Raw genomic sequence first — 10,064 nt, 5'->3', positions numbered from 1 at the left:
CAAATGTGGTCCCCATTTTCAAAAAAGGCAGGAAAGAGGACCTAGGAAACTATAGCCCTTTTAGTCTTACCTCGGTCCTGAGAAAGCTTCCTGAGAAAATTATCCAGGAGCACATCTTTAAGGGGCCGGCAGGGGAGATTATATTTAGGGACAATTAATATGAGTTCATTAGAGGCAGATCCTGTCATGCCAACCTGGTTGCCTTCTATGATGAGGTCACAGAAGCCTCGGATGCAGGTGTCACAATAGACGTAGTCTTTTTGGACTTTAGGAAGGTCTTTGACACTGTTAATCACCCCATCCTCATTAAAAAATTAAGTGAGTGTGGTACTGACGCCTACATAGTCAGATGGGTCACAAATTGGTTGGAGGGCTGCACCCAGAGTAGTGGTGGATGGGTCATTTTTGACCTGGCGAGATGTGGGCAGTGGGGTTCTCCAGGTCTTGGTCCTAGGGCCCACACCATTCAATATCTCCATCGGTGATTTGGATGAGGGGGTGAAAAGCACCTTGTTCAAGTTCACAGATGACACTAAGATTTGAGCTGGGGGGAGTGAGCACACCAGAAGAGAGGGACATGCTACTAGATCTGGGCACTTTACAAAGGTGGGCAGATAAGAATAGGATGGGTTTCAATATGGACAAGTGCAAGGTGTTGCACCTGGGGATCAAGAACCAGCAGCATACCTACAGGTTGGGAAACTCCCTTCTTGTCAGCACAGAGGCAGAAAAGGATCTTGGTGCCACTATTGATTCCAAGATGAACATGGGCCGCTAATGTGGGGATGCGGTCAGGAAGGCTAACCATACCTTGTCATGCATCCATAGATGCATCATGAGCAGATCCAAGGAGGTGACCCTCTCCCTCTATATGACATTAGTCAGGCTACAGTTGGAGTACTGAAACAAGTTTTGGGCACTGCACTTCAGCAGGGATGTGGACAGCATTCAGAAGGTCCAGAGGAGAGCCACTTGTATGATCAGGGGGCAGCAGGGCTGGCTTTATGAGGAGAGGCTATGGGACCTGAACCTGTTCAGCCTCCACAAAAGAAGGCTGAGAGGGGATCTGGTGGCCATCTATGAACTTGCCAAGGGGGACCAGAAGGAAATGGGAAAATCCCTGTTCCCCTAAGCACTACTGGGGGTAACAAGGAACAAAGGCCATAAGTTGACTGAGAGTGGATTCAGGCTAGACATCAGGAGGCACTACTTCATAGTCAGGGTGGCTAGGAGCCGGAATCAACTTCCAAAGGAGGTGGTGCTCACCCCTGCCCTGTGGGTCTTTAAAAGGAGACTAGACAGCATCCTTTCCTGCCAATGGCAGGGGTTCAGATTTGATGATCTGCTTAGGTCCCTTCTGACCCTACCAATTATGAAACTATGAAACTATGATTAACCTGTGAAGATTTATCAGGCTTTTTGGTTGTCTGTACTTAGCTCAAAGTGTGGCTGAGCTCTTCAGTAAAACACTTTGTGCTATGTATATATGCATACTATATAGGATTTTGGAATTACTGTAATTTAAATCTGCAGAAACCTCTGATTTTTGAAGTATTCACTTGAAATTAACTGTAGTTTAACTGAGACTAGAACTGAAAGGCTCTTGTGTATAGGAAGGGTGTTGTACAGTAATGCTATGGCTAATGGGTACTATGGTAATATTTATTACACATAACACATGAGTGTGGATGTTTGGTTCCCTGGAAACAATTAGCAGCAGGACACCTTGTGCTGCTGCTGGTTGTCCCTGGGAAACACCTACGCCATGCACCCTCTGGCCTAGTAACTTTACCTGAGGTCTTGGTGAAGACCCCAGGGGTCTCTATTTAACAACAAAGGGGCCAGAGAGTTGTTAACCATCCTCAAAACCTTTGGGGAGCTTCATGAAATATTATCTCTGTAGGTGGATTTAAGAGTTTGATTGGTCAGATATTGGCTTACAGCCCAGCCCCATCTGGCATCATCAGAATGCACACAGACACAAAGAGTTGAATTAAGAAAGTGTATTAATAAACAACATTAACCAATATGAGAATAAAAACAAACAGAAAAAATATATGGGGATGTATTACAAACAGGAGAACAGATTGCAAACACTGCAGACACTGGGGTCAGTAGACCACAGCAGCCTGTTACAATGGATTAACTTATTCACCAAACTGAGGATTTTTAATATTTTCCCCTCACAGGTACTCACAACCTCAGGCTCAGGGTGGGTAATATGTTACCAAATTCAAATAAATGTTGAGGTAGAGGAACACGAGCTTTAGGGACGGCTCCAACAGCTCACCAGTATCTCCAGATAAGTTCCTGTTCTTTATGCTCATGCATTCTCACTTCAGACTGTTGCTTTGCAGACAGCAAATTAACACAAGATCAAAGAGCAAAGAACAGAAAGAGTTAAAAGCACAGAACAGAGGGAGAGAGAAAGAGAGATAAAGAGTGAGACAGGGAGTGCAGAGCAAAAGGCAGAGTCCAGAATGAAGAACTCACACACCTTATGAACTTTTCAAACTCTTATACATATTAATCAAGTCTTATCCAATCATTCAGTCAATTAATCAAGTCTTATCCAATCATTCAATCAATTAATCAAGTCTTGTCCAATCAGGAATGACCTGTCAACCCAATGTTTGTTACACCTTAGGCCAGTTAGATGTTTCAGTACCTCGCAGAGGGCTGGATACTTGCCCCACCAAAGCAGGTTACTTTGCATGCATAATAGGTGTATCTAGGTTGTGACCCTTCATCCCTTCTATACATGTGAGAGTGCTTACAGCATAATCAAAGTTTAGAACAGGGGGGGAGCGGTCTACACCCGGGCCTCTTGGGGCTGCAGTAGTGGCGATCCTACCACTCAGAGCCTGGCTGGCAGCCAGAGAGTGGTTCTGGTGAGCCAGGCTCTGGTTTTCAGTGGCACGTGCTGCTCCCATGTGCACTGCTCCGCAATCCCCCGCGCCATTCTGCTCTTCTTGCAGTGTGGAGAACAGCTGAATGTGTGGTATATGGTGCCACAAACATGACTGCAGCACACTCGTCTGGACATGGCCAACATGTTTATATATGTGGGCAAGTGCAAATATTTTTTATTCACAGTATATATTATAACACACTAACTGAGGAAATAGCTATGGAAAGAACAGGAGGAAGTTGTTATAATTGCAGGCTGTTAAGCAGAAAATGAAAAAGATATGGTTATATGTACAACTTTAAAATTTCTTGCCTATGACAACACTAAGAATTCAATTTTAATATTCTTTCTATGAAATATACATTTCATGTTCATTTTACGTTTGATGAGAGGAGTACGTGATTGCACTTTTGACAGGCAGAATATGCATCTGCTACCTGCTTTTAATATAAGAACACACAAAAATAACTCCATTAAGATGCTTACAGTGCTTGCATTTTTTTTTAATGTTTCAAATAATGTAAAAGGGGAAAATGTCATTGGTATTTCAACATTTATTAGAATAGGTGGATTTTAGAATAAGTGTGTTCTTTTACTTTTTTGTCTAGTAACAGGCCCAGGGAAAAAGGGGATAGGAACATGAGTGTCAAATCTTCACTTTTGGCATGCCCGTAAACATGTAGGGAGACTCGATGAATTGAGTCTGCTAGAGCGTGCTAATTTAAACATGCTCCAACAGCCCTTGCATCTCATGTATCAGTGTCCCCTTACTTCAAAGTGGCAGTGGGAGAGCTTTAACTAAAGTTCATCGAATAAGCTTTAGTTAAAGCACCCCCACCACCATTTTGAAGCACGGGGATGATGATACACAAAAGACACTGTCGGAGCCACCCCTTCCCCAGAGCACATGTAAAAATACTCTTGTAGCCTTGGATGTCAAAAGTAATGAAGCCACAGTGAAGACAAGTCACGTAATTCTTTTGATGTTAGTTTTCAGAATTCTCTGTGTCATACAGTGTATGCACTTCTGATTGTTCCATATTATTCTGATACTATTTTGCCCTTCATAATAAAACTCTTCTTGAAAAATGAAAATCCACCTAACAAGATCAATGCAACAGTGTTCTGCTGTGAATTCAATTCCTAATTTGTCTGTTAATAAATGCAATATTCCACGCAGACTGTGTTAGGTATGCTTTCCCTCTTCCAAAATTTGAACTTTATGGAGTTAGCAAGAAACAACGAAGACATTTGAAAAGTTTGTAAACGAGGTAAGTTAGAAATGTGTAAAGAATACAAAACAAGAAAAGAATACACAGACTTCAAAACTTTGTACCATTTCTTAACTCTGAGGACAGGGACAGACTAGCTATGACAGTTCTCCTTTTATAAGCATCTACAAGCTATAATGACAGATAATACCATGTGTGGAAGACTTGTCTTTGAATTGTATTTAGAATGATGCTTGACAATTTCAGCGGACACAGCTAAATTATTTTTTGGCACATTTTAATTATTATATAATACCGCAGTCATTTCATGGAACTTCAGGGGGTAAAGATGCCATCAATTACTGCACTCAGCTTGAGTTTATTTAAACAAATGCTTTTCTATTCCTGGATTAATAAACTATAAGCTTTTTATTTCTTTTTATTTTCTTTATTTACTACCAAGAGCTTTTCATTTGGTCTATAAAACATCCTGGGGTAACTATATATATTAAAATCAATGTTACAAAGGACATGGTGATTATAGGCACCCTACAAGTGGTTTAGAAACAAATATACATTTGTAGAAATCTCCGTGCCACTATTCATTGAACAAAGCAATATGTTTAACACTCCAGCCCTCAGGCACTTTAAGCCTTTAGTAACAGAAAGCAGAAATATTGTTGGCTCATGGGTCTTAAAGCTCCCCCTACTGATCTGTATTAATCTCAAAAAGATTGTTTTTAATCAATGGGAAAAGAGTACAAATAAAAGCCATATGCACCCAAAAGACAGTTGTGAAATGGGTAATAGATATATCATTATCTCAGAAAACTGAAATCCCTGTTTTGAATATTTCCTCTTACCTTACATACAGATAACACCCACAAAACACTTACATGTATATACACACTGTATCTGCATTTATGGAGCTATATACAACAGGTAGAACTGCAACAATCCCTAATAGTTTATATTGCCTGTATCTAACTTTGGATTATTACATAATGGGTTCTTAGTATTTGTTTATATATTTTTTAATATTCTTACACATATACAGAACCTGATAGACTATGTATAACTATCTTGTGCATACTTACTTACAGAGAGAACTTTTTGGAAAATCCTTGCTATGTATAGGAATACAACTTCTAACATCATCACTAATGTTGGCGGTGGTGGTGTTAATTAATTATATATTAAAATTCTAGTAGTACCCAGAGTATGTTGCTATCCTAAATCCAAGAAAGAATTACTCCCAACAGAAATAACATGATTTAAATTGGTGAAAGGAATTAAATGCATCATGCCAGCAAGCTTTTTTATCATTGCTTTTTCTTTTTTGATGAAGATTACTTGATCATTTTTAAATAAAGAAGACTGTGTGACTTAACTATACTATTTCATCTTCTACAAAATTAAATTAAGGCATAGACAGCATGTCTATATGAGAACTTTACTGCAAATGTAAAGTTCTCTAAATGAGAACTTTACTGCAAGAACTCTACAGTAAATATCTCATGTCTACATGTGCAGTGCTATTAGACAGGTGTAAACTGATTAACTGCACCAGGATAGTACTTGTAAAAATACAAGTACTGTCCTGCTGCAGAGCTTTTTACTCTGTAGCAATGCATGTGTATCTACTGAAAGGGCTGGCTGGGCATGAGGATATCTCAGTGCAGAGGCTGCCTGCCACCTAGCCCTGCTCTAGAGCACCCTTGTACCCCAGCCAGGCCATCTGCGGCACATTGATCCAGGTCAGAGCAGCCCCAGGCTGACCCCTTCAGGCTCACTGCCAGGGGTGATCTGATATGGCTCAACATGCTGTGCTCCCAGCACATGTGTAAATACGGTGTCCAGGAAGCAATAAACTCTGGCATGATGTAGATGTGCCCAGAGATATTACATTTTTGCATCTTTGGTATAGCACTGATTTGCTATTGATGTGGATTTTAAACAGAAATATATTGAGAAAAAAAAATTCCCAATGGCAAATAGAGATATATAAGACCTAAGATTTTGCAAAGCCACCAAAATTATTTTCACATCCAATTCACATTAAAATTGAAATACTGAAATGAATAGAATCTTCTAAATCCTGTGGACAGTTCTCAGATTTTCAGTCCTTTAGCTAGATTGTTCTCATTTGTTTTGAAAACAAACTCTTTAGATTGACATGCTTTTGTTTCTTCTGTGTGGTGGTATTTATATTCTATTGAATGTTCCATCTCTTGTGTCTAAAAAGGCATCTCATCACATATTCTGATAAGCATATTTTTGGCTATCTTGCTAATTTTCTGTGCTTGGAAAGTATCCTGCCTATAAACATCCAAATGCATGAGCATGTAATAGTAAAGAGGATATTTGTAGGATATATTAATAAATAATTATTGCTCTGAATAGTAGTAATGGTTTAAATCTAAATATATTGAGAACTGGAAAAAATCAGAATGTTTTTTCACTTCTCAGTCTGACTCAGAAAAAGTTAACACATAATGATCAAAAGGGGGAGCTATAATAAGAGTACAGCCACATACTAAAATTATGGCAATGGACAGTGAAAAAAGTCTAATGCAAATACTGACTAAAGAGACAATTCAATACCCCAAGTCTCAGTTCCCAGTTTGTCTGCTATACAGATATCATTATTTTACTTGTATTGGAAGATTCTTGATGATAGTTTTTGGTCATATTTTCTGCCAACCAACAAGTCTGACAAGTCAATCATAACTTGCCCTTGATTCACTTGCAGTTCAGTTACCAGAATGATGGACACATAACACTGTAACTTGAATACAGACAGGCATTCTGCCTGAAACCAACTAGATTACAACATGGTATTACTGTTTGGGCTATACACATACAGAGGTCTCATTATAGGTGGTTAACCTCTGCCTTTACTTAATAGGATCCATTTTCATTTATTCTGATTCCCTGGGCCCTTCAGTTCTTCCCATCTAGTTCTTCCTCCCTTCTCTGGCTTTGTTGCTACACCTGTTAACAATAACTTCCCTTACTAACTCATTCTTTTCGCATTGTCTTTTATTTGCATGTCTCAGGTACTGTTGGACAATTTATAATGTTTGCTTTATGTCTTGATAAATTCAGGTTGCAGGTTGACATCATGCAACCTGAAGAATATAATAGGAATAAATATAATAAGATTTATAGCTATAACTATAAGTGGAATATTATAGAAAATTAATATCCATCATTGGATGAGGATTAACTACTTCCTAGGTTATAGGTTAAATGTAAAGGATTTCCTTTTGGACAAATTAAAACCGAAATGGTCAGGATATGATTTAGCTGAAAAACCAACTGCTCTTTGACTGCCCCACCGAGATTATCAGAGACAGCTAATCTTGAACCCTACTTTTTGCATAAAAGCAAAAAAGCTAGTAGGGCCATTCATTGTGAGGGACCATGAGCTTCAGAGGACTATGAGAAAACTTACACACAATGTTCACTGAGGTAAGCTCCAAAGCTAAAGTACACACTAGGAAGTACAACTGAATGGGTCTGGCTGTGGCATAGGCTCTGTAATCTCTGAGTAAATGGCACAAAAGATTTCTTGGTTATTAACTTCCTGGATTTCTGTATGTGGACTACCTAGTATCTTTCTGAGTCCATTTACAGGGATTAAAGTAGAGGAGAATGGAGAAGACAAGAGAGCTAAAAGAAAACTGAGAGTTCGTACGGTCCCCCATCCTCACCCCCTGACTTGAGTAAGACCTATCCTCTTGTAGGACCCTTCATCCTTAAGAGGTACAGTGGTTCCTCTTCCAGATTCAATGCAATTAAGCTACTGCTCTGTGTAATATCAATGCTCTTCCTATTTGCCTTTCTTTATGAGAAATATACACCGATTTACCGTAATCATTTCTCTATGTAGAAATTATTTTTAAAAATAGTTTGTATAAATGTATTCTTAACCTTGTCAGAGTTATGAAAGGGCATTCATTTTCAACCATCTAGAGTTGTTTTAAGTTTATTTTTGTTTAAGTCCCTTTATTTTTGTTTAAGTTTCTTCAATACTTTTAATCTTGGAACTGTCTTAAGAAAAAATACTGGGAATTGTAAAAGCAAGACTTACAAATCTGTCAAAACAAAATGACTTTGCAACAGGAAAGTCTTGTAAAATGTCTTACACCATCAACAATTCAAACCTTCTCACCAGCAAGATGATCTCTCCAGAATGATAAAGCCAGCAAGGCTTATGAGTGCATTTCCCACTCATGCCAAAAGAAATTACAACTGGTAAAGCCTGAGGTATTCAGGCAAATGTAGAGCTGGGTAAGTGGCCTGGAAAGTCCAGATCATTACGTTTTGCCTGCTCACTTCGTAATAAAGGAAGAGCTAGAAGGTTATAACCTGTTTAATAAAATCTCAATAAGGAATTGCTTTGACTCCTATCTACAAATAAACTCTCTAGTGCAATATGCCATTTCAAATTCCACTTTTCATATGAGAGAGTTAGAGAAAAAGACTTTTTGACTCATTAACTTTTATGTAAGATGAGTGTTTTTTCTCCCTGATTTGTTTCTGAATTGAATTGGTGAAGCTTCCTATCTTAAAACTGCCTGCTTTTTTATCAGCTTGTTTTGTTGATTATAGGAAAATAGAATAATCATTGTTTCAGTTATTTATTAGATTTGTAGAGGCAATGGAAAGTGCCATGAATTTTTTTTAAAAATTAGGTAGATGAAATGCACAATTACATAGCAGAACATGTATGTGCATAGATTAAATATTTCCATTTTAGTAGCAGTCATTACAGCAGTGTTAAAAAAGTAGTACCTAGATGATGGAAGCCCCCCCAATCCAGAGTGACATTATCTAAGCCAGCATAGAATTACCCTCAAAGAATGCAGGGCAAAATTATATCAATATAAATTTGACCAGTTCAGTTGCACCTGTCCATATAGTTTCTGGGATAGTTATTTGCTGAAGGCAAACAGGTGATGGTTTGTTCTCTGTCACCCAGAAGGGAGTTTCTGCAACAGCTGCCAATTGAGTGAGCTACCCCAGGCTAGCTACATGGCTATCCATTCTGGATCCCAGGGTAATTTACATTGGTGTACAAAATTAATGTAAATTACACTCAGATACCTATACAGATACCCTTACATCTGTCCATGTGTGTAATTATCATAACTAGATGTTTTATTTTTGGTACTTTTAGAAGTAACAAAATGGCTGTAATAATGGTTGGATTACAGTTGTTGTGCCTGCCATTTTGGCACACAAGATGTTATGTCCAATTGCATGTATAATTCCCTGGTTCACATAGGTTCCAAAAGAATTATGTGAATCCACAGTTCCACAAACTATGTGATTTAAGTGAGTCAGCATTAATATTAAACCTCAGCCTTAATGATGCAAGTACATCAACCTGGAATACATGGGACCCAATACATAAACTATAATTTAACAGCTATACACTTTTAAAATAAGCAGAAAAATTAACATCATCTGCAAATCTTTTTGTATCAGGAAAAGAGGTATACCACAGAGTGCAAGTGTCTTAGATTTCTGTGCATTACCATCTGTTAAATTATGTGGTAATAATATATTAAGTCCTGAGGAATTTTCCTGGTGGTTCATCTAAATAAGGCTTGATTTATGAGGCAATACAAAACCAGTCTTGTGCAGTCTGATCTACCTTTAAAAAACCTGGATAAAATGCTGAACACACTGAAGGCTGGTAATATCAGAAACATAATCTTAAAAACCTATTTTTATGTTTCCTAGAAAGCTAAATTTTTCTCTTCCATGTATGTTTAAGAGGATGGGAAAACAGTAACGATAGTGTTAATTACAGAAACTTGCAATTAAGATAATATAATCAACAGATACATTGCAGTATTTTTCCTTTTTTCAGGCAATATTTTTTCAAAGATTCTGTGGAATCACATAAATGGATTTGGTCAAATGTTTAC

The sequence above is a fragment of the Crocodylus porosus genome, unplaced genomic scaffold (genome assembly GCF_001723895.1).
Source record: "Crocodylus porosus isolate Cpor-Errol unplaced genomic scaffold, CroPor_comp1, whole genome shotgun sequence".
Taxonomy (NCBI): domain Eukaryota; kingdom Metazoa; phylum Chordata; order Crocodylia; family Crocodylidae; genus Crocodylus; species Crocodylus porosus.
Note: the sequence above shows the minus strand (reverse complement) of the source record.